Here is a 26,335-nt window from a genome sequence, read left to right as displayed (position 1 = left end):
TTGTGTATTGAGGAAAAGTATGTTGTAATGTTGCAGTGTTAAATGAAGAAATTAAGGTCTAACCAAACAGGAGTTCCTTTAGCTTACTTCAGAGTCCATGATTTCAAGAAAAGCATATCTTCTTTTAGTTTGACTGTATACCTTAAAAACTCATTTTTTAGCAAAGGATTTGATAAGAAAGGCAGTTTGTAGAGACTAAGATAAACCTTATCTTTGATCTATTTATATCAATGAGTCTTCATCTGCTTTCCTTAATACCACTCTGGAGTGGGAGTTATCTTCCAAAGGAGCTTATATGTCACTGCTGACATTCCTCAGATGCTTATAAATTTTCACTATTTTTTCTTTTATAATTATTATCTTGGTACTTAACTATTCTCAGGACTTTTCCCCCAGACAGAGATGAATGGTTAGAATGACCAAATAAGAGCCAGAAGATATTGCTGTCTGAGTTTCAAGTTCCAGTGTGGAGGTTTTTCTGGAGGCTGGGCATGGTAAGGAAAGTGGCTAGAAGGAAAACTAGCTGGAGGCTTTGTTCTCCTGGATCCAGACTTAAAACTAGATGGAATTTGAAGTCAAGTCTCAATAATTATCCCTAAGCTTGATAGGTGTTTTTACATTTACATTATATTTTTAGAGCTTACTGATGTTCTGAAAGTACTGATGGGGAAGGCATTTCTAGCAGTGCTCTGCAGCAGTGTAACATTTGTCCTAAGGTATTGATGTGATTGATATTTCTTGGATATTAATGTGAAGTGTGTAGTACAGTAATAAAATGAAACAAGGACATGGGGTCTGTTACACAAATCTTTAGGCTTTAAGCTTTTATTCTGGAGCTCTGACTTTGGTGCCAAAACAAATTCTTTATATAGTTTTGCTTCGAGTGCAGGACCCAAGAAATACATAGCTGTGAATGTCCTCACTCCTTCAAATAGCTTTAGAATGATTATGTTTGGTGCTTAATGTTTTTACAGCTTAGTTCTGTTTTAACAAAATGAATATAGGGCACAGGAAGAAAGCCAAATAACTTGTATTCCCAGCCTGCTCCCAACCCCCAATTCCTAGTTTGCAAATCAGTTTGCTCCCTGTTTTGTTTGCTTGTTTTTTAATGCTGCCATTCAGTTCTGTGTGAAACAAAGCTTGGGTGCAGTTTTGGGTGTCAGTGCCCCCCAAGACCCATCTCATGGTGATACAGATGTTGCTGCCACAGAGCTGTTTGCTGCTGTTACCCCTGAGCAGCCTTCCAGCATTACCTTGTCATGTCTTGTAGCCTCCCATGCATCTTCCTGTTCTCACGACACATCACACTTCCACGGTGCGCCAAAGAATTAAAGTCACCCTGAGAGGCTGGGATGCTGCCCCTGCATGGTTGTGGGCCCTTTGGTTTAGATAAACCCACAAGTTAGTATTTCCTAAAGGCCCTGTGGGGCCAGGAGTATCCTCCTCCATCTGTGGGGGAGGATCAGGAGGGATCCTGGCCTGAGGAGCTGGGGTGTAACCGCCTACACTGCTTGGTCTTCTGGGTGCTTGTTGGTTTTCAGTTTTATTATTCGTACTTAAACACTTAATTTCTGAAGCTGCTGGTTTTGGCCAGATGCTACTCCATTCCTTCACATTATTTAATTTGTTTCAGTTCTCCAGATACTGACATTTGACGTACCAGTATTTATAGTCTAGGAATGAACTTTTGTTTTTTCTCCATTCCATTCATTTTCAGGGATAGAATGCTGCGTCAATTCTTGCTGCATTTCCATAGCATTTAAATGAGCTGACTGCAGCTGATCAAGCTATTCACTGAATATTTCAGTGTGAGAAAAGGTGATAGAATTGAGAAACAATAGCATCTGAAATAGCACCAGTTGTGCTACATAACATTCTGCTGAGTTGCAAAGTCTGGTGACTTGACTGTCTAAAATTGAAATAGTTGCAGTCAGGCTTTCTTGTCTGGAGTGTCCAACACAATTCTTCAAGTTTACTATTAATGTGAAGTGGAATGAATACTTAATTTTTCTAAAGTCTGTGATATATTTTGCCAGTAGCCCTGAAAGCAAATGATATGGCAATGTGCTTTTGAGACAACCAGCCATAGATGGCTAATGACACATTGTTCTCAAAATACCACTGCAATAGCACTGTAGATACAGTAGATTTATTTTAACAATAGATTTTCTATATTCAGTGGATTACTAAAATATGATTCCCTATGATGGGGCCAGAAACTTGTAGTTATAAGCAGCTGAATCATCAGAACATGGAATGTGTCCTGTATGAAGAATCAACAAAAGGCTCCAAAAATGCTTTGTTTAAATATAAACAGAGCTGTTATTAGACTTATGCTTCTTAAGATTTGTCCCAGGAAAATTGCTCCTTTGGATATCATTCCAGTGCTGCTCCTGTAATCCCAGTGAAATCACAATATGAGGTCAATCTGGAGTGCTCAGTTATTTGATGTGAAGGCCAGAAGAAGATTTGGTGCCCATGAATACCTCTGACTTCTCCTCAGAGCTGCAGAGTATTTGTTGTGCCTGTGCTGCCGCTCACCCTCTGGGACCCTGGGGCAGCAGGGCTTGCACAGCTTGAGGCAGCCTGTGGTAGGGAATCATTTGGTATCTGAGATGGCCAGACACCACAGAAACTGGAGATACTGTCTGGTGCAGTCCAGTCCATTCTCCATTTTCTCTTTCCTAGGAGCTGAAAGGATTAGGATGATCTAAACAAGAAAAAAGGGGTTCTTTAGTGTCCTCTCTAATGACTTAGTGGCATTTTCTGCTTAATACTCATCCGCTCTGTACAGACTTGCTAGCACTGAATATAGTGTGTCTAGGAGTTCCTTATTCACTTGGTATCAACATTTACTTTGTGTAGCTTTAAATATAAATTACAGATCTCATGTTGGTTTTATTATTTTTTTCTCCAGCATAAAACTCATTGATGTGAGGCAGGACATTGACCATCATGCTACTAAGTAAAGTCAGGAAGAGTGCTGCATGTTGCAAGGGAAAAATGATCATCCACAGCTGAACAAATTAAAATTTACTTATTGTTAGTGCCTGCATCTAGGACCACTTCCCAGATTATTGGTATTAAATATATGAACATTGAGCTAGAGAGATTGTACCCTATTGCTGGTATAAAACATGTAGGTCAAAACCTCTGCAAGCTTCCAGTTGTGGTTCAGATTCATTGCACCCTAGAAAATGGGGACTGGTATTATTTTTCTATACAAAGATTAATTTAAAATGGTTTTTCTTCCTTTCTCTTTGCTGCTATTTCTCTCCTTTTTACCCAGCTTTTTTTTAGTCACTGCAGTTGCCTTTTAAAAGCAGGCTCTCAAAATACAGCAAGGGTGAAACAGAGGTGAGGAAACAGAGAAGACTAAAAAAATGTGGCTTTGCTGCAGATTATGTAGAATTTCTGTTTTCTCCAGCCTTAAAGGCTTCATTATAGGGTGTATCAAGATTGTACTGTCTAGAAGGAAGCTGTAGTTGTAATGTACAATAAGAGCATGGCACATTAGTCCGCAATCTGTTTATAGCATTGTGGTTTAGAGCAGAAACCCTTTCTGTAGGAGATTCTCCAGCAGAATCTCAGGAAAATTGAAGCAGCTGCAGCTGTAAAAGGAAATGTACATTAAAAAGGCCAGGGAGAAACCACAGATAGAGATCCTCCTCTGTTATTTATAGCTGTTTCATTAAATGCCCCTTTCAAAACTTTGAACAGAGATAGAAATCACATTTACATTTAGATACATAAAAGGAATACACAAATGATGACATCAGCGGCTCAGCAGATGGCGAGATGATTGCTGCAGTCCCTTATGAACTGGGATCTGTCATTGCAGTTGTTGCCAAATGCAAACCTCTGAGCAAAAGAGCATGGGGTTACAAGAGATAGTAACTGTACAGCGTCTAACCTAGTGTCTAGGAATAGAAGCAAGCAAAAAGAATATTTTAATAATTTCACCATTCAAAAAACAGGACTGTGGATCAAACTCTTCCCTGTGATTACTTTAGGCTAGAAATAAGTCCAATTCATTTCAGACATCCTGCTTTTCTCTTATTTTCCCTTTGGTTACCCTTATTACTCTTTGTTATTTAAAAATACATTGAAATTAATGCAGAATAATTTCTCATTTTGTTTACTTGGCAGATTGGGTAGCCCTTGTTTAATTTTTGAAGCAGTTTACAAGACATGCATAAGTGCATTTCAAGAAATGTATGTCAGGAGTTGCTTCTTCCAGCTTTCCCATTAACTGCTTCACACTGTATCTTCCAGGGTAGCAGTCAAAATGATAAAGTGTGAAAATCTATGTGGGATTCAGTTCTGTATGCAGTGAAGTCAGTTGAAGCTTTGCCAGTGACATTATGGGATCCAGAGTTCGATATATTGCTTAAACTATTAAGTACTATAAAAGCAAGACTCAAGGGTGAGCTATATGTGTCTTCATAAGCCATTATTAATAATATGAAATAACATACCATAAATTAGAATAATGTGATTGTGTGTACATGTTCATGTGTATGTGCACATTTTGTATCAGAAATCTTCTGGAAGGTCCTCATAGAAAGGGAAAATCCAATCCCTCAACTATTGGCTGTAGAGAATCTGGTTTTTGGGCTCCGTAACAGAAATTTATCAATCTGGACGTGAAGATGCACCAATCTGTGGGGTAATTGCTCAGCTGATCTTTAAAGCTGCTCGAATACTCAGTAAGAAAAAGTAAAATTTAAAGACTGGAAATACTTAACTCTAGTCCTTGTCTTAGATAGGAGGCTACATTAAACCAGATACCTGGTAAGCTTTCCAGCCCTTCATATTCATGCTGCAAATACCTTTTCATAAAGCAGTGATATGAAAATCTGAAAAGAAGCACAACACCAATGGCTGTGAGATTTTGTCAATTCTTCTGTTTGATAAGCAAATGAATCCCAGATCATCTGAATATTATATGGAGATAAAAATTAGCACATCATTGTACCTGATGTGTTGGAAGCTGCTTGGTATTAAGTGAGCACAGCGAAAGCTTTAATGACAGATACAGTATGTGAAGCCCATGCTTTTCCATTTCTAGTCATCCACAGGAAATTGTGACCATTGTAACATACACAATAAATTGGGACATTTTGCTTTTACTGGTGTAATTAGCAAAACTTTCATGATCTTCAGCATGTGCGAAATCCATCTTTTGGTTGTTTTTCTTTCCTATTTGCTTGGCTATCACTAGCAGCAATTAAAATTTCAGACTACTTCAAAGACCAGGCTTTTTTGCTAAGCTCTTGGGGAAATCAAAAAAACCCCAACAAACTCAAAACCAAACACCAAAATCAAATGAGAAACTCTTTCAAAACTGCTTTTGATTTTTAATGCTTTGAAAAGCAGAAATATATTTTAAAAATTTATTTGGATATTGTTCTGTGTAAAATTACCAAAAGAGAAAAGAGGAAAAATATCCATCTGAAAAACATTACAGTCTTGGTGGTTAAAAAAACAAATTGACTTTTGAATTGTCGAAAATCAAAAGTCTGTTTGGATTCCTTGTTTTCCTGGTTCAGTCAAGATGCTGTGGAGTGGTCTTTCCTGCAATGGTCAAAATTCTCCAGTGGCAATATTTTACTTGAACAAAGATTTTTTTTTTCCCCTAATACAATTTGATTAAATAAGTTTTAATAAAAATGAATGAACTCATAAAATTACCCAATTATGAATCAGTTTGAAACGTGAAGGTATAGTTGAAATTCAAGTTTCAGTTTGCCATTCTTACATGGTGCATTGAAATTCACCAATATTTTACTAAACCTTTTTAGGTGATTTCCTGGCATAAATTGACCCATTTTTCAAAACATGAAGCATTATTACATATTATAAAAAAAGATCTTTTGAAATTTTTATCAACTGTAAGAAATTTACAGTGCACTCAGGGAAGGTTTCTCAGGCCAGCCTGTTTGCTTGACTTGCAAGAGTGAGGTCAGTATCTGTAACACTGTGGACACAGTGATCCCGTCTCACCAGAGGACCAAGGCAAACCAGAATACCATTGGTAGGGGGCCAAATGAAAGATACCCCAGAAAACAGTGTTTCAAATGTTCACATTAGGCTCAAAAGCTTCAAAGGTCTGCTACGCTTAAACTGTGTTCAAGTCAAGAGCTTGCTTTGTCTGCAATTCAGTAATTTCAAAGGAGAAAAACATAAATAACTTTAAAAAGGAAGTGGTCTTAAAGAATGGGAACAAAAATACCAAAGGTAACTTTCTAAAACTTTCTCATGTATTGAAGGGGTTAGAGCAGATAGGTTAGAAGGGATATGGTGCATCTTGAATAACTGTTTCATTTAGTTCTCTGCAAATAGAGAAAAGACATGAAAGAATCTAGCTAAAGTCTGTGAAAGTTCTTTAGATAAAAAGAAACAGAATTCTCCCAAGAGTGCTGATGTGTTGCTATGTGAACAATTATAGTGGTAGCAGAAAATGTTTACTGAGTGCCCACAATTCTAGGAAGGATTTTCTGTAGGCTATATCAAAAGAGAAAGAAGTGTTTTGATGCCAGTTAAAAAGATCTGTCTGTTTTGAGATCTTTTCAGTTGTATTTACTCTGAAGAACCATGGCAAGCCGATTTACCAAGACTCAAACGGACTCTGAAATTGCACGAGAGTTAACAAGATGTTCAAGGAAAGTTTCGTTCTTTTCAGTTACTGATATGTGGGTTATTGTATCGGTGGAGGACAAAGTTATTCAGAAGAGAGAGGCACAAGCCCATCCCTTCATAGGGTATCCACTAAATAACTAAAACTGCAGTTGTACCAGAAACTAGGAATGAAAATATGTTACCACAGGTCTGCCTCTCTGTTAAAAGAGCCTGAGGGTGTTGCAGCTGGAATTTTGTGGTGTTTATTTGTAGTGCTAGCCTGTGCTTAAACCTGCATCTTCATCACTGCTGTCACCCACTTAAGTAGTTGTACCCACTTGTCCATGCTGCTTTCACACTTCCATCAACAAGATTTTCTTGTGTAGTGGGGCTCTTCAAATCAAAAGTTAAAGGAAGGCCCAGGATAAACAACCCACTCATTAAAGGAAACATCACAGAATTTTTAATGAAGATAGATACGAATTATATTTCCTAATAATCTGGAGGTTGGCACCCTCAGGAAGAAATGATTTTCAGCAGTGTGAGACATTAATTCCCAATGGGATTGGAGGTATTGTAATATCAGGTATTCTGTGAAAAGAGGCAAGGAAAGAAATTTATGTTGAAATGATTATGACATTATTATTATTAGGTTTTCCTTGATATTTTTGTGTGAAATAGTGTCTCTAGCTGATATCACAAAGATGAAGTTGATTGTTCTCATTCTTTTTGATACCACTGTGTTAATAAACTTCTTAAAATGGATTCTTTTTCTTCACATTTCCATAGCAAAATAAATATAATTTTTTAAAAGTAGTCAAATTGAATAAAGCTATTACGATTTCTTTAAAAAAAATTCTCTCTTTGAGGAACACTTTGGAAATTAGTTATAAAACTTAATTATGATTCTAAAATTCTTTCTCTGTTCTTTACTTCTTTACATTGTTTTTATGTTGTTTTGTTTTGTTTTGTTTTTTTTAATCACAACTCTGGAGGGAAATTCCTGACTTTTTTGATTTTTCCCATGGAAATGCTGGACTGTGTTTGACATGTCAACTCATAAAGTTGACATAATGTCATAATTATGGTTTCAGACCTGTGTCTCTGTGAAATTTCCTCAGGAACCATGAATCATAAGTAATGTTTGTAGAAAGAGTCTGGAATTACATTTCACTGATAAGTGGAATGCAAACAATGAATTAAGAAGCGTCCCTGGTTAATTATCGAGTGTTAACCATTTTTAGAATGATCAGAAGAGAAAGAACTGGGCAAAACTCTTCATAATTCTAGTAAGAGCAAAACCACAGTATATATAATTTTTGTATTAATTTGACTTTTGAGAATAATCTGTAGTTGAAATGTAATTTTGGTCCGTATCATGGACCAAAACATCACTGTTAAGGATACTTCTTACTTAAATTAAAGTTTATTTCACTTACAAGAAAGATGAATGTTTTCTTCCTGGATAGCAAAGTCAGCACAGCAGTGGAAGCAATGAGCTGGCTTTTCTATGAGCAGTTACGCAGTGCACTGCTTTTCACTGATCTAAGTGAGGGTAGAAATTGGTCGCAATATGTTTTCCAGAGGTAAGAATACTGTGATGATGGATATAATGGAAAAAAGTAAGAGAGGAAGGCTGAAAAATAGCTCAGAGAGAGCACCAAGGTTTGAAGCACTGAGCCTGTAGAGGCAGCAGCTAAAATAATGTCACCTTTTGACACAAAAACTGGGACAGTGCATGTCCCAGCACTGTTCCAATGCGTGTGATGCTCCATCAGTTCCAGGCACTTGAATAAACAACCCCACTGTTATGGTGGGGGCTCTTGGAGGCCAAGCACTGGTTTTACTTGAGTGCTTGTCAAGGCCATCAAGAATATAAAAGCAAATACATTAATTTGGCAGTAGCCCAGGACACATAGCTGGTGCTGCTGCTGCTTTGGGTGTCCAACAGGTCTCCAGTGAATTGGTGCTGTTACTGTGCCAAATGGAATATTTTTCAGCATGGGTGGACAGAAAGCAAAGGGTAAGGATTAAGCAGTGGTGAGGTCACATATGGAAACACTATTCAGTGTGGAATACTTGATCAGAGATTTTATAAACGAACAAATCGATAGCCAAATTTATGAAAAATTTAACAACGATTTATTGGGTCAATTACAAAAAATAGAATTTTGAGCAACCACCACAGCCAAGACGGCGTCTGTCCCAGGAACAGGTGCTGGGTGAAACCAGAGGTTCGTCTGACAGAGTGACGGCTTCCCCTCAAAGGTTCACCCTGAGTGTTTCCAGCATCCAGCTTATATACAGTTTATTCTGCCTGAGGCAGAAGTGACTGCATAGTTCTTTTGTGTCCCTTTGCATGTAAAGTTGGATCCATACATGTGTAGAAACAGACAAAGAACTGTCCACAGCCTAGAGGAATGTCTGATTGCTCAGGAAGAGGAGTCTTTTCAAATGTAGTAGATGATACCATCTTCTGAATGTCCAAGACTTGACTAGTCCAGGTGCAGGATCTCATGAGCTGCCTGGTGATGTCCCAGTGATCATCACTCAGGCAGTTCCTGATGGTATCTTCAGGGGCTGGTGCCAGGAGAAACCCTCTCTGATGGCTCCAGCCTGTCTTCTTCGTATGGTAACAGGTCTTGGTATTGTCCCAGAGCTGGTCCGGGAATTGATTAACTCTATTCCCGTCAGACATCCTGGCTCAGGCTGCACCATTGCTCTATTCACATGGAGAAAAGGTCTGGTTTTATCTCAACGCTGCCCGAAATTAGTTACAATTTGAATAGAACTCTGCTCCTGGCTGGGGAGGTTGAAACATAACTTCTACAATATTTTATACCTACACATATATCTACTACATGAATTAACTCTATTGCATATCACAAGAGAGAAAGTAATTAATTGTTTAAACTTAGTAGTGAGGAGATGGTTTAAAAGAAAAAGGCAAATGAAGACATGAAGTAAGAAAACTGTCATATTAAAAAAAAAAACAACCAAAACCCACAGGAAAAAATCTAGTAGGATTGAAGCAAGAAAGTTAAATTAGGAAAAAAGTATGAGCAGTGTTCATTCTCTGCTTGTTCTTAGTCCAGTGCTAGGTGGTGTTGTCAGTGGCATGAGAAGTCAATGAAGATGTCCCACCTCCTCCCCTTTTTGTCCTTCTTACTGCCAGTGTGGCAGCTCTTTGCAACTTTCGATGGTGTGAAAACAGCAGGATGCTGTGGCTGACTGGTCTGGGCCCTTGGTCTCACAGGAGGCATGATGATGAAAAGCTGGTTGTTTCCTTTGGCAAGGCCATGGAAACATGAAGGTGGTGTCCCAGTGCTGCCTGTCTCTGTGTGGGTGTGAGCCCAGCGCCTGGGGAGCTGCTCTGTGTTCCATCTCCAGGAGCACACAGCACTGAGGCACTGCCGGGCCGGGGGCTGTGGGCTGGTGGCTCCACATCTGGCACCTCTGTTTCTCAGGCTTCAGGGAATAGCACTGTTTGAGCTCAGGCTGCCAGTTTGCACCTTTTTCCTGTTGCCCTCTTTCTTTCTGGTCCCTTGTAATGAAAATTTCTTCTCCCTCGCCCTTTACTTTAGAGGACCTTCAATTTCTTCAAAGTATTTCTCTGGTGTTCTCAAAAACATTACCTTGAATCATGGACTGTCCTTCTGGGCAAGTGACTTAATTTCCAAGTGCTGTTTTCCAGTCACTGCAATGCTGTGAGGCTGCTGCCTTTGTTCACTTACAAGCCTTGCAGCAGAACTGAGCTTGTTCCTTTCAGAGCCTGACATGGTGTGTTATTTCATAATTCATCTTATTGTCTGCTTAGAGTAGCTTACGCTGGTCTTGTATTTTTCTCTATAATTGCCCTTATTGTTTGACCTCTTATGGCAGCTTAGCTCTTAACTCATCCTAAAATCCACAATGACTTTGGAAATATTTTGATTTGGTGGAAAACTCAAGAGTGATTATCTTCTGTATTTAATTTTAACCTCAGGAAATCCTGGCCTCCTGTTCCCCAGAATGAAAGATGTGTAAGTGCTACAGGAGCACAGCATCATTTGTATTTCCACAGTGATTTGCAGAGGAAATCTTAGCACATACTAAGTATTTTCTTCATTTTTTTTTTTAAAAACTTCTCTTTAAGTAGTTTTAATAAGCCTCTGTGTCTCCCATTTTTAACATTCTGTAAATGGTAAGGTAAATTAAAAATGCACAAGTGTTTTGAAATAAAGATAAGTTCTAGGAAAAAGACACTGTCTTAATGCTATATTTTGTGTATAGGATATAGGTTTATGAAAATAGTTGCAATTCCATAACCTTAAAATTTTTAAAGGAGATAAAGTGTAGTTTTTTTCCCCTCTTCAAGCCTGTATGAAGAGAAATGAAGCTTTTGTGCACTGTGATGTAAAGTAGGATTTATGACTTTGCTGTGTAGACATTGATTGGATGCTTTTGGCTTGTTTCATTGCTTTTTTGGATGATTTTTTAAATGTGCAGAAATCAAAATTCAAATCTCTAGTGGAGAGATTTGAACTTAGAAAGTAGTGGGGTTTAACTTGGTCTGCTACCCAGGATTGTGCTTCCAGAATAATTCTTTGAAATTACCTACATCAGAGTTTCTGTGAGAAAAAAGTAACACTAGGAATTTGTGCCAGCAAAATGTGTCAGGTTCAGTACCCAGTATCTCCAGGCAGAGAGTATTGATGCCAAAGTAAAATCTCAATTTCCTATATTTGGCAGAAAAAATACATCTATCAGAAAATGTGCTCTGGGGGGGATCTTTCATGTCTTTTCAGACCTCTGAAACGCACAGTGTCACTGAAAGCAGTGTGTCTTCAGAGTGCATTATTCATGGAACGCACGTGTGTTTTACCTGGTGCTCATTAGAGCAGGTAGTGGGGCTGTTTCTGGGGTTTGCTGCCACCCAAACTTGGCTGTGCCTGTCTCTTGACATCTGTTATTCCTTTAGAACTAATCACAGTCAAATCTAGGAGAGAGAGAGCAATCCCATTCCACAGAACTGAATGAGGAAACCCACCAAACTAAACTAAATAAGTCCAACACAGAATATTTTTAAAGATCAAAACTATTTTTCTGTATGAAACAATATATATAGCTAGGATCATGTGTAATGGAAAATAAGAAACAATAAAAACCAGAAAATGTTACTTATCCAAATCTTAACACTTGTTTCTTTGAGATGTCCTTATGCTTTTGAAGTGTGGAGATTTTGCACTATCAAACATCTGGGTTTTAATCTTTTATCAAAATGTGGGTACTGAAGTTAGACTAAATGGACAAATAAATAAATAAATCATGTTATAAATGGGTATGGTGATCTTTATGCCAGCTCTTCAAACTTATTTCAGGCTACTTTTCTGCCCATCAGTGACTTAAGTGCAGTATTGTAGTCTGATCACTTCAGACATTAATCCTTCTTCAACTGGTGGGCAATTTGGCACAGGATTTGGAGCAACATGGTTTGACATTGTTTTGTCAAATCTCAGAAGTGCTGCAATATTTCTGTATTCTCTAGAGCTTTGGATTTTTATGAATGAATGTTTCCAGCCCTTCACAAAGGCCAGAAGTGCTTTTTGAATTTGCATGCTCACAGAGGAACCATAACACTCTGAGCTCTGTATCAATAAAGGTGAGAATCTGAACTGTCACAATACGTTTGAATATCAACATTTAGTCCCTTACTGATGAATTTAACAGCCAGATTCACTTTAAAAATAAAATTATTGTGTCATGGACCATTGCCTTTGACAGGTGCTTGGATGGTGGTTTTCCAGGATGCTTGCAGTCTCTTACATCATTCACTTTTGGGGAAAAAAAATAAAAATTGTCTAGTTCTGCTTCAGAGCAAAATCTTCTGGCAGAAGGAGGAGACAAAATTTCCATACAGACATTGTCAGCTTCTTTGTCTTTCTCACTTAACTGGTTAAAAAATAGCTGTCTTTCACTCTTGTAAATTGATTTAGAACATTCATGGGATTTAAATGGGCCTACACAGGAAGGGCACAATAAAAATGCTTCTCTAGTTTTGTGTAATTTACCTGAAAAACGTTACATTCACCAGTTGTGACATCATTTTCACAAACCTTGTGTTCTTCTTTGTAGATGTATTTGTGTGACTGTAATCCCAATTCAGCAAGCCTAAAATAAAGCCATAAAATAGGACATTTCCTTCCTTCATGTAAATAGAATCATGTAGCTATAAAGCCAAATGATAAGCAAATAGCAGCTGAACATCACGTGTCATCCTGCTTTCCCTTGTGTGCATTGATGTGATACCACAATTGCATCTGTTAGGATATTTCTGTAGCAAAAATCCATGAAGAGAAAGCTCTGCTGTACTGCTGCCTAGACTTTCAAAAATATCATAAGACTCTTATTTTGTTATTTTTTTTTAGTGGAACCATATTAACAATATACTCCAGAAAAATTTCAGTGTAATGAGAAGTGAGTGCTGTGTATTTTTTTTCTCTGCCATTATTCACTTGCTTTTATACTAACTGTTCAGTGAAGTGATGTCATTTTGCTCACTCTTGCTTTTCTTACACCATCCTGTCTGCTTCTTCATTTTGAGCTGTTCCTATAAAAAAATTACACTCATATTCATTTTTCTGTTTGAGCTAATACTGCTTCTTCTGCCGGTTTTGGGAGTTTCTCTGAGTCTGAAGGCTTTGAGTATAATTTGGGATTGGTACTTGATTTTGTTGCTGTTGAAACATTGACAAAGTATTGATAGATGTTAAAACCTCAGTGTAAGGTAATACAATTAGTAGATGTTAAAACCTCAGTGTTAAAATATTAATTTGTACTTCTCATCTGTTAATGATCACTTCTGTTGTCCACTGAGCAAATTTTCAAACCACCTTTCTTGTGTTCACTCTTGTGACAGGTAGCAAACAAATTCCCCCCAGCAGGGTCAGAGGCCATGCTTGATATTTGTCCTCAGATCTCTCCTCAGTGCTTACTTTTGTCACGGCAGTTCTTAAAGGTAAGGGAGGAAAAGGGGTTAATGAGGTCTGTGGTAAGATCACAGCCTGCCCTGTGCTGGCCATTTGCTTCTATTCTCTCTTTTTTGGTCTTTTTTTTGCCTCCATAGCAGATGTTCCCAGAGCAGGTACATTCATTGTTCAGTGGTGGCACAGTGGTGCCTGTCCTTCCTGGGAGTGGTACAGGCTTTGTGACAATGACATTAATCCTTGTTTGGCAAGTCTTGCTCTGCTGGAGTGGCAGCTTGGAGTGAACCATGGTTAAAATCCCAGAATGGCTTTCTGCACTATGACTGCCCCTTATAATTATGCTTGTTGGCAAGGAGGGACTATCAGCTCTCACTGATGTGTTGGTTGTTTTGGTGTGTGTTTTTGGGAAGTTTTTTTTTTTTTTTTTTTTTTTAATGTCTATTGTTTAGTGATCAGTATAGTAAAGTGATTTTTTTGTATTTCTTTATCAGACTCAAGCCACTTTCCATTAACAAGCAATCTTAAACAGGAACCTTTCCTTTTCTGGGGAAAAACATCATTTTTGCCTATTTGAAAAAGCTGTAGGCTAAAGCATGAGATTCCCATAGAAGGTGTGTGCAATGCATAGGTCAGAAACCCTGATAAAGTCTGGCTTGCTATGTTGCAGTGCTATCTTTTAGCTTGGTAGTTTTTAAGTTATGAAGCCGTGAAAAAACAACATTTCCTAGTCAGGAAACTCACAGTTCCTGAAATTATCTCTTGGACTCTTTTTTTTTCCTTAGGTTTGCCCTCATATCCTGCTTCCTTTGACATGTTGAGTTGATTATTTGGATGTAATGGGGCCTTCTGAGTAGTGTAAGATGTGAAAGCAGCATTGTTCCCAGTGTGAAATCTTTTATGAGCAGACCTTGGTTTTGAGTTTGTCATTTTCATGGGGTTGCAGTACTGGCCTTCCAGGTCCAGTGGGGGACAAAAAGCTTATCCTGGGATCCTGGAATGTATTTGGTCCCAGCATAGCCTGCTATGTGCTGCTTTGGTTTCCCTCTGTGAAAATAAGTGTAATTCTCTAACAGGGGAGAGTTTGAAGTATAGCAGTAGTGGAACATGGATGTGATTTTACCTTCTGTCTTCCTTTTTAAGCAAAATCAGGCAATTAGACATTGACACCCCAGTACACCTGTGTGCCCTTCTGTGCACTTTTTCTAGTAGCTTTTCAAATAGTGTCAAGATTCTAAATCTCATCTTCAACATGGTGTTGTCAAGCTTTGTATAATCTTTTGGTTTCATACCTGGTTTGAAGAGAAGGTTTCGGTGAAAACAAGCCACCTGGAGAATTCTAGTGTAAAAAATTAATTTTTCTAGGTACATAACTGGAAAGAAAATATCTTTTAAAATAAAAGAGTTGTTGAATTGGGCCTATATTTTTCTACCCTCAGAGGACTTATAAATAGGTGAAAAGCTTTTGCTTAAAAAAATTGTTAAATGTGGATAGAAAAATTGCATCTGGAGAGGAACTTTTCAGAAATAAAAACTTGATTGAGAATTCACAGGAGTCTGTGGAAAATCTTTTCTCAAAGTTGCTTTTGCTTGAGTCTAATACCTTGTTCTGTCAAACTCCTGAGCATATGCTCAACGTGACATTCCAGATGAACTCCTCGAGTGCTAATATGCTGAAGGTACGTGTATGCTTAATGGTTCAAGTCCTACATAAAGGGAAAAAAGACAAAACTGAGCTCTCAGTGCAATTTCAATGGTAGCTTTGGCTACAGGTAAAAGGGAAAATGTCCTTGTTGGATACCTAGAAGAACAATGTTTCTATGGTTAGAATCAGGTCAAATATCACTTCGTTGTTTGGGGAGAAAAGCATAGTTTCTTCATGTAGGGTTAGTAGTTGTCTTAGTAAGTTATGGGTTGACTGCTCTTTGCCAAATTTGTTGCCTTTTATTAGGTTCAGTATTTAGTGTTCAGTGTGGTAATATTCAGTCCCTTTGCCTTCCTGTGTTCCTAAAATCTGAACACATTTTTTTAGATTACTTACATTTTGTAACTATTTCTTTTTTCTTTATGGTTTAGCAGACTGCTGGAAAAAAATATCCCGAAGCATGCTTTTGGCAGTCATCACACTGTGATCATGAAAGTTAAGACCAGGTTGAAAGAAAAAGTGACATACACATAAAAAAAAAGTAGAAAATGTGTCAAATACTGGAAAGCTAATATTTTATGAAACAATCCAAACAACTTTTTCTTTTAGCACAAAAAAATAATCATTTCATTAAAAATATTTTCTTTCAGATTGTTTAGTTAAATAAGAATGATCTACTGAATCGTAAGGTGTAACAGGGTTAATAAAAAAAGGGAATACTAGGTCGCTTCCCAAAAGGTTTTTTCCCTGTCTTGTAATCATGTGGTTTTGATTTTGTTTGTGAACTGTGCCAAATCTGTCTTTTCATATGATTTTGAGTACCTGCAAATGCAATTTCTTTAGTTAAAATTAGAAATGTGCTTTAGATCAAAGACAACGTTAGCGAAAAGAAACACGAAAATAATTTTCATGACCTGGGGATGACCTCCTTGTTGCTGGAGTCTCTCAGTGAGGGATGTTCCTGCTTTTTTGTGAGATGCATGTGTCCACAGATGAACACAAAGGTAGAGAAGTGCTTGTAGAGCTAGAAAAGATTTTGCAGCCACACTACTCAGTACTGTTCCTCTGTTTGTTGTATCACTGTTCTTGAATTAAGAGCTTGATAGATGTGTTTTGGATCAGGCATCACATCATCTTCCTATTTGATTGGCATTATTATTTCCTAGGTTTTTTCTTCATTTAGAGAAGTCTTCCTTCTCAAAGTGCCCCAAATGCCTCAAGTGAGAATATTGCTCTAGGGCTTCTCAGGAAATGCTTTTTGGCTGTGTTATGCTCTCTTCCATGGGCTGGCTAACCACATTCCAGATATTATTCATGGCTAACTTGATGCCATGAATAATGGCAGTATGTCTGAGAAAAGTAGTTTCACAAATCTCAGATTATTCTGAATAAATGTACAAAATGTATGAATCCAGCTTTTAAACATGCCAGATTTAATTATGCCTCTCTGCTGTACTTTGCCAGCTTTCTACACCTGCATAAAATGGAAATAAAATGCAATAAATCTGAAAGGTAGGTCGTTATTTTCCTCTTGGTTTCAGTGCTTTAATATTGTTCTGAATCCCAGAAGCGTGGCAAAATCTCAGCTCCCAGTATTTTATTACACTTACTAAAAAATGTAAGTGACAACACAGGAATTGTGGTGAAAATGCTCAGACTGACGTCAGATACCACTGACAGAAGTAACAAAAGCCCTTGGACTTTTACTAGTGAACAAAATTGTCCTTGGATAAGATGTACTTTTTCACTAACATGATGTTTCCTCTGCATTGTCAAAAAGGAGCTTGTCTGATCTACTGCTAGTAACATGAAAGGGAAAGGAAGTTTCAAGTGAGATGAAAGGGACCACAAAAGATGGATTTTCTGTAGCTGCTTTGTATTGCTCAGAGGAAACAGTAATTGGACAGTGCTAGGAATTACTCCTTGGTCGCTGACCTGCTGGTCATTGCCCTTTAATGCCCTTGGCATATTGGGCATAATGGTAGAACATGGCTATTCTTTGCCCTTTTGAGAGGAACGTGCCTTGTTACTTTGAAGTAGCCCTTCTGTGTGTAATTAGAATAAACCCTAAACCCTTCATTTTATACCAAATCTCTCAGAGCTCCATTGCCATACATAGAGTTCATTATGAAGTAGGTGGGTGCTCAGCTGCTGAGTGACTTTCTGCACTTACAGAGTGCTCTTCAAGGTCAGGATTGCAATTTCTATTGTTCTTGACTGAGACCATGTGCACAATGCATGTTGTAAATGTAAATGCAGAAATGTCTTACTGCTCTTTGGAGGGAAAACCCAGTGGAAGCTCTGACGAAAACTGAGAAAATAGAAAGCATTACATTTGTTCCCTATATGAGGAAAAACACCTGCTTTTAGGACACTGCAGTGTGTGCTCTGAGCAGACCTAAAAGCCATTACAGATTTTTTTTGTTAACCATTTCTACCTTAGGAGGACTATTCTGTGTCTCAGTTATACAGCTGTACTGTGCTCTGCAGTGTCAGGGTCAATGTCCATATGTGATTTTTTTTGTCTGGAGCTCCCTTATTTAAAGGCAAAACATCTCCTGAAAGCCTTCTGGATGCACTCACATCTGCTGTGGAGATGTAGGATTTGTCTGGTTCAGTTATCTCCATCATTACTATTGAGTCATGAATCTGTTGTATGATTCACTTCTTCCTCTTACGCAGGAAGGTTGATTTTATTAGTCTCTGCACCAGTTTAGCTTCCTCTCCTTAAACTATTACACTGTCTTGCTAGGAGGAATAATAGCTTGTTTGCTTTGCTTTTTATTGTGTAAGATGATGTGAGGGGCATTTTTTAAAGAGTATCCATATTTCAAACATATATGAGTGTGAACAGACAGACCTTCTCCAAGCATACAGGTCTGCATTTCTACCAACTGACTGTCAATAAATTATTAAAGTACAATACCAATTTTTCTTGAAAATTTTCACATAACATTGAAAATTTCTGGAGCCAATATTGCAATGTTTGGATATGTAGTGTTGCTCTACCAGTGTTGATCACTCTCTACCCATTTAACCTTCATTTTCTTCTGCTTTATACTAACATGAGTTAACCACTCCTTCTGAAGCACAAGTACAATTGTGATTTACTGCTGGTTATCATATAGGTTTCTTACCTTAAATGCAGAAACTTGAGAGAGCATTAGCTGCTAAAATCAGGCACTTTCCTATCAGGGTTTCACAGAGTTTGCCAGGTTTTTAAGGCTACAATGCAGATGTATTTTTTCTGGAATCCACTCCCCCCCCTCTCCCTTCCCAGCATTTGAAACGACAGAACTCTGTTAGAAATTATTTATATCAAAAGCATGATAATAAAATGATTTTTAAGGCTAAAAGAAGCTACCTGGGTATCTATTGGTTTGTGAGAATATTGATATAAATCGGGTTGGCTGTGTTCTGGTGTAAATGGTGTCCCTGTTAGTCAAAGACTTCTCACAAGTCAATTTTTCATTTTTTTCCCCCACAAAGGAGCAAATTAACAGCATAATTAACTTCTGCACTTTGCCTCTGTCCTTCTGTCATTTTTATAAAAGGTCACTTTATAACACTTTCTGTAACTTCCATGGCCAATAATCAAAGAAGGTAAGATCAGCAAATATTCAGGCTCATCTGAACAAGGGAAGCTGAATAAATATGCCAGTGCAAAAGGAACAGTTATTTTGTAACGTGGTGTCTACACAAGAGACTTGTTGGAGGGGTACATTTTTGGGAAAATTTTATCCCTTTCCCTCTGTTAGCAATGACCAATGCACTTCAGCATCATCAGCCTGAATCACAGCTCTGCAGCCCACGGGTTTTTTCACACAGTGTCAGATTGTGACAAAATAGCAGTGAAATAAAAGAATGTTCCAGTTACCAATCAAGAAGGAACGTCCAGTACCAGGAGGCTTGGTGGAGTAACAAGTGCCACTGTGATGCCTCAGGAAGGCTCCTGGAAATCCAGGAAACAAGTCTGGAGGCTTGCCACTAGTTATTTCTTACTCCTCTCAAGAGAAAATATATATCCCAAGGACTCAGAACATCCTTGTGACAGAAATTGTGGTACTTTTCAGTCAGAAATAGCTCTCCTCTATGGAGAGAGCAATGCAGGGAGTTTTGCTGGGTGAAGATGAGCTCTGTGCTTCCCTCTCACATGCTGGTGCAGCCCAGGGCCCAAGGCAGTGCAGCCCTGAATGCTGCCCAAGCTTGCTTTCCTCCTGGAAAATGGCCTTGCAGTGAGTTCTGGGGAATGATGCTGCAGAGGAGGAGCCCTGGCCTGACTTTACTCCCTCAGCTCTTTTCAGATTTGCTGTATGCTCTGGGCACTGCTGGGAAAATCACAATGTTCATCATTTCCAGCTTGGAAGTTGCTGCTGCACAAGCTCTTGGCTGCACTTCTGTGTTTTTGCCCACCTCTGTGGCAGGGGAATCACAGGATGGTTTAGGTTTCAAGGAGCCTTAAAGATCATCTAGTTCCAGCTCCCCTGATGTGGGCATGGATCCTTACACTGGACAGGTTGCTCACAGCTCCATCCAACCTGGCCTTGAGCACTTCCAGGGATTGGGCATCCCCAGCTTCTCGGGGCAACCTGTGCCAGTGCCTCACCATACTCACAGAAAATAATTTCTTCTAATCTAAACCTACATAACAATGTTTAATTTGGCCTGTATAATTTACTGAAAAATAATTATTGACATGTTTTCATTGACTTTTCCCCTGTTTGTTTCCATTTATAAGGGAGACCTTATTTTCATTATTTTGATTATTTGTCCAGCATTCTCGCCCAGCTCTTTAACTTTAGAGTCTGGAATCTAGATATAAATGTTGTGGGTTTTTTCTGATTTTTATTTCTTGTCTTTATTTCTCATGAAATGAGGATGAGGAAAAGCAGAGCCCAAATGTGTCTCCTGCTGGCAGCAGGCGTTTGAACTAGCTTAGCTTTGAAATTCCCCACATAGTTGTTACATGCAAAAGGAATGAGATAGTTGAGCTTGGTCCTTTTGAAGTGCTGTGATAACTGGCAAAGTACCTTTGTAGCTGAAGTGAAAAAGCTGATTCTAGAGTTTGCTGAAGAGAGAGAGCTTGTTAAAGTGAACTTGATGAGGAACCATCATGAATACATGTCTAAATTATGTGTCAACGTGCTCATAACTGGGTTTATTTCAATGATAAAATGATAGACTGAAAATAAAAAAAATCTTTGCTCTGTCTGCCAACTAAAACTTGAGGGATATAGTGAGTGCTTTTGAAATGAAAATTCACTTGTTATAAATGGAAAATCCTCCTCTCCTACTGAGCACAATGGAAGAGATGAATCTGTTACATCCCAGAGGCAGCACCACTGCGGACAGTTACTCATGGCATCTTTGTAGTGCCAGTGTCCTTTACAAAGAATGCCAGGGTCTGTTTTGGTCTGTGTTTTTTCCTAGCAGTGAGAGCAGAAACTGGTAGGCAAAAACCCCTGTTTTGTGCTCTGCCACAGACTGGTAAGGGTGGTTCACAGATTGGTAGGGGTGAAAACCAATTTCATGTTTGGTTTTTTAGGAGCTTCGTCTTCAGTGCTGAGCTAACAATACTTGCTGCTGTAACACTAAGGAATTCTGTAAATGCAAACTCTTATTTAGTTTTCTTAGGGCAGAAGAAATGCAATCTGTTATAAAACGAACTTGGTTAATCCAGATGTAGAAGGTTATTTATTGCTTCTAAAGTTCTGATGATTTTTAAAATCTGCTTTGAACTTGAGAGGCCTTTTTAACACATTTACATAAAATGAGGGGGTTTTGTATCTCACATTTCAGTGTTTCTTACTAAGTTAAAAGTGTTTGATTAAATAAATAAACTTGTTTTCCTTTACAAGCTGTTTGTTATGATTTAAAGAATCATCGCCACCTGTATTGGATGGAACCATCAGTTTGTGAGCAGTAACACCAACCTAGTTGGCACAAATTGTTGTATTCTGTGGTAAAGCAGGTGGGCTTTTCCCACAAGGCTGGATGCAGTGCTGCATTGTGCAACACTTGAGTGCAAGTGCAGCATATTGTGGAAGGATCACAGGGATGTGCCAGCAAAGAGCTGTAGGTGGGGACTGCAGGAGCTGAGCAGATGCTTTGCCCACTTTTTGTGGGAGGCTGTGCCAAGTCCTGTAGCTGCCGGGGTGAGAGTGGGATGTTGGAAACCTGGGGAAAGCACTGAGTCATCCAGAACTTTTGTGGTGGAAATAGCTGTCTTGGGCATGAGGTAATCTGTCTGGAGAATTTCATTTCCAATGCAAGGGCACGTAAGATCCTAGTTTGAAGCCCAGCTCACAAGCTTTGTACTCAGTAGAATGGAGATTGCATCTTAATTTTTATGTCAAGGCCAGCAGAAACAGCTGCAGCTTGTGAGCTTTCACTCAAAGTTTAATCTGTTGTACAGATTTTATTGTTAACTTTGATTTTAAGCAATAGTGTTCAAGTAATTATGAAAATTTCCAGAAAGAGCTTGAAACTGATTTTAAATCATAGCTGTTAAAAGTACGTGTGGTTTTTTTAAAACAAGAGGTTGCCAAAAGATCCTTCTTTTCATCTTATTTTCTTCCAGTGTGTTTTCCAGCAGCCAGTGGCAAGAAAGGGAAATATTATTTTTTTTATAAATCTTTGGTGTTGACTGTTGATCTGTTTCTGCTTTCATGTAGTCCACCTGTGAAACTTCCAGTAGTTTCTTGTTCAGCAAGGTTAGGCCGATGCTACCATCTTAATAAATGTTGTCCTAAGTTTACATAAGGCCTATCCAGTGATTAGGAATCTAATACTGGATTGTGGCTCTGTCTTTCAATGCCATTTTCTCCACAAACTGGGGAGATCAACATTTACATTGAAATGCTGTTACGAGGCAGATTGAAGACATTTATTTTACAGGGTATTCGAAATCTAAATTTTCTAATTTGTTCACTTTTCTATCTTGCATCTTCATTTATTTTACTCACTTTTTTCATATTTGAGAAGAGAACTCATTTGAGGAGAAACTCATTTTATAATCTTTGGTTTTCCACGTAGTTGATCTCCAGATAATTTCTTTCTCTTTGAAATGCTAATAAAAATTTGGAGTGTAAAAAAGTCGTCAATAACATTTAATGAATAAATTTCTTGCCAATGAGGTTCTGAGATTTATTCTGCCAGTTATCTACAAGAGAAGTTTGCTGGTTGCCATATTAAAAATGACAAGCAACTGTAAATAATCAGAAACACTAAATTTGTTATGTCAGGAATGTTTTTGGCTTTTCTGTAATAAATACAGGACAGCAGAAGGACTCAAATTTTTAAGGATATCTGAGGCTGGTTTGCAAAAGAGTTCCTTAAGCACTTAAACTTCCTGGGACTTAATTGTTTTTCTCCCATATGGCTTGCAGTTCCACAAGTGAAATGCTGTACATTTTCAGGCTAACTGCTTGACATTAGACTATGGCTGGTAGCATGACGTTGCCTTGACTCGTAGGGTATATAATTAGTAGGTGGCAAACTTTTTGTCCCTCTGTTTTAGAAAATTACTGTCTTTACTGTACAAATACAGCCTGACCTGAAAATGGCAGTGGTTAGTCACTGTTAATTGGATGACCTGTCTGGCATTAATGATGTACAAGCTGTTCCTAGGAAACTGTGGAAGACCTTTGCTGACAGTCACTGCAGAGGGGAATGGTGACATTCCCAATGTTTGCCAGGCACCAGAAAAGCATGACATTTTAAAATACTTTTTTCCTCAATTGTTCATCGGTTGTAATGAGTATACCACATATAGTCTAAGAAGGATGTAAAAGCCTTCTAAGAGCCATAATGGTGTGATGCCTTAGGTTTCACCAGAATGACTAAGATATTTACAAACCTGATTGCTGCATTTCATTTCTTATGTTAGAATTCAGTCATTATCACAAATTTCTGTATCTGAAATTGGCTCTGAGCTGAAATGAGGTGTAAGCATTTATAAATGCCATACGTTGGTTGCAAGACATACTTTTTCTGCTGGGAATAACAGACTATCATTTGTCAAGATATATCATCAGAAAATTAATAAAATTCATTAAAGAAGAATTTTAAATATTCGGACAATGTAAATGTTCTTTTGTGTTTATTTTATCTTAGACCCTGGGAATCCATGAAAACAATCTCTTTTCTCTGGGGGTCAAAGAAATGAGAAAAGGCAGCTATTATTTCTTCAAGCTTCTTCTTTAAAGCCACTTCCAGTTCTGCAGTGGCAGAGAAGTTTTTCTACTGGTTGAAGACACCATTTAAAAGTTCTTCGTCAAATTGACACTTACAGAATCTTTTAATTAAAAAAAAAAAAACTTTGAGGCAATTGCAGTTATGGAACCTTACAAAGGGTGATTAAGGTCTGCATTAAATGGCTCATGAAGGATTAATGGCAAGAGCAGCTCTTCCTCTGGCTAAGCAGCGTGCTGGCAACAGGTGACCCAGAGGCTGTTTTCCAGAGAAGGCTGAACCTTGTGGAAGTGGTGTGGCAGGACATATTCTATGACTGGACCAGGGAAACCATGAAGTGCTAAGGTTCAATGAGCTGACTGCTGGCACCCTTGGCTTTTGAGGTGTCTGTAAGCACATGCAGTGGAGGAGCAGCAGCAGCAGCTGGTTCTTTCTGGTGCAGTAGTGGGTGTGGGATGCTGGCTGCATTGCACTGATCAAATGAATGAGTTTTCCTAAGATTTTTGGATACAGTATGACATTCAGTACTTATATTGAGAAGAAACACAGTGTTTATTTGCTTGCTGTGCCTAGAATTAAGAAAGTGTTTGGGCTGGGGGCTAACCAAGGTGTGGACTGGTGGGGACCAGGCATCCTTGTCTTCTGCAGCCAGAGGATGGATGGGAGATGGGTTTCTTGGCTTCAAAGACCAGGATAAGAAAATGCCCAAGGGAGATAAAATATAAATACAGAATTTACATTTTGAAGCAGGGCTTCAAATGTTATTCAGTTTTCTGTTATCTTTTCCTTTTCATTCTTTTTACATTTGCTTTTCGATACTTTAATCTTTAACTCTTGATTTGCCAGCAAAACTTATGAATTGTGCTGACACCTCATTGCTAAGAGGATTCTTTGAATACTGGTTTCACATTTTGTGTTCTGAGTTGTGTAATTTTTCTTTATCACCCCAGAAGCTGCCATTGCTTCCTTTCACTGAAAATCAGTCCCCTGTTGTGGTGTTGGGAAGTACTGTTCTCCTGACCAAGCCCTCTGTGACATGATGATTGGTATGTTTGACCTAAGGAAAATGGGGCTGATCTCTTCAATCACTTTTCATAGGAAACACTTTCTATATTTCCAGTGACTCAGTACATCTTCCTGGCTTATTTGGGATGGGTCATTACTACTGAAGATCCAAAGCTGTACTCTTGGCTCACTGTGGACCCCGTGTGACTGTTTCCATGAGCCCTTACAAACACTGTTAATGATTGCTTTGGGGGAAGGCCCAGTAATACCCTATGGGAAACATATGTTTCTCTACTCATTTGAACCAGGCCTGTAAAATTCAAGTGGGTGAGAAAAGTGGGAGATTAATGCACAGGTCTGGGAATCAGAAGAAAAAGTTTCTCCTTCAGGCTTGCTTAGGTATGTCCTAGGGAAAAGCACAGGTGCAAAATGCAGCTGTGGTGGTATTTAGGGGAGTAACAATTTTGCCTGTTAACTTGTGAAGCATTTTCCCCATAAGTAATATGCCAGTGTACATGTGTGTGAGTATTCTGAGTTCATGTGATGTGCAGTGTTGCATATTTCATTATACAGATCCATCTGTTTTATGGGATCAGGTTGATTGCATGGTCTGATTACTCTTGTTGATTAAAGCTCTTGCATTCCCTGGTATTAGCAGATAGAAAGAAACAGTAAATAGGATCTTAATGCCAAAAGAGGAAATGGAGGGGTTTAGTGACAGTAATGGCGTTCTGTCTGTCAGATAAAGTGAAACTGTTTCACACAAATTAGGAAACTTTTAAACCTGTCTAGCAAAACATTTCAGAGATGAATCCATAGTTATAAAACCGATTTAACTGGAAGGAAAGCTGTGGTATTAATAGCACTGTATGTGCTAGCATCTTATCACTGGATTAAGGTTAATGAACACAGACTGAAGGGTTGTAAGTAGACATGGCTGCATGCTTGATTAGCAATTACTTAGGTGTTGTTTGTGTAACATTTTTCCTGCCTTGAATTTGCCCCTTTAATAGAGCTAAAGGCTATCACAAAGTGTGGTTGAAGACTTTCCAGAGTCTACAGTTAACTGAATGTTTGATTAAAGCAGTTACAACAGAACTACATTTCCAAATGTAAAGTATAAGGGAAAAGGAGCTTCGGCCTGGAAAACAGCGTATTCCTCATTTTAGTTCCTCTTGATCTTGTTTAGTTATTTATATGTACACTAAAACCTCTCTGGAATGAGAGCCCAAAATGTAGTCTTTTAATAGGCAAGTTCTTCACTGCTCCAAAAGACATATGTTGTGTGGTTTTCATGTCCATGGTCATAAGAATGATAATATTTAGCAATTGGGAATATTGGATTTTTTTTTTTATACAGAGAATATCTATTTGTTACACATTCTATATGTTCTACAACATATATATATATATTACACATTTAATATGTGTATTGCATGGTTATGTAATATGTACAAAATTTACATTAAATATACACATAAGCATTAAATATAGGTTATTTGTATGGAATATTTAAGCATGGTATTTAATTCTGTTTATTAGAATGTTGAATGGAAATTGTTGATTTTATGAGTTAGGTTTTGCACTTGGCCCGTGAAGTCTGAGTGAATATTTAAAACACCTGCTGAGTAACATTTTTCAATGACTGTGATGAACAGCTGGTTGTGGCCTTGCTTTCATGAAAGAATTGCAGTTTGATGCATGTGTAGTAGAATAAACTTTACCTAATCTTGGAGGGAACAGTTAAGGTAAGGAGCCCTGCTAGTGCCAGTTTATATATTTTAAAACTAAGTAATCAAGACACGCTTTTGTAGTATTGATGCATCAACTGCATTAGATCTCCACAGTAGCAGTGTTAATGCTGGTGCTTAGCATTTATTTTGGCACACTGTGTTGTTCTCTGTGGCTC

At 38.2% G+C, this 26,335-nt stretch overlaps 1 protein-coding gene across 1 annotated transcript in view; it reads left to right on the top strand.

Moving 5' to 3' along the window:
• The window catches only part of CPE (carboxypeptidase E), a 55,575-nt gene that overhangs the window by 12,022 nt on the left and 17,218 nt on the right, over nt 1-26,335 (top strand).

This window comes from Melospiza melodia, chromosome 5, assembly GCF_035770615.1.
Source record: "Melospiza melodia melodia isolate bMelMel2 chromosome 5, bMelMel2.pri, whole genome shotgun sequence".
NCBI lineage: Eukaryota > Metazoa > Chordata > Aves > Passeriformes > Passerellidae > Melospiza > Melospiza melodia.
Note: the sequence above shows the minus strand (reverse complement) of the source record. Positions and strands in the feature narration are given on the sequence as shown.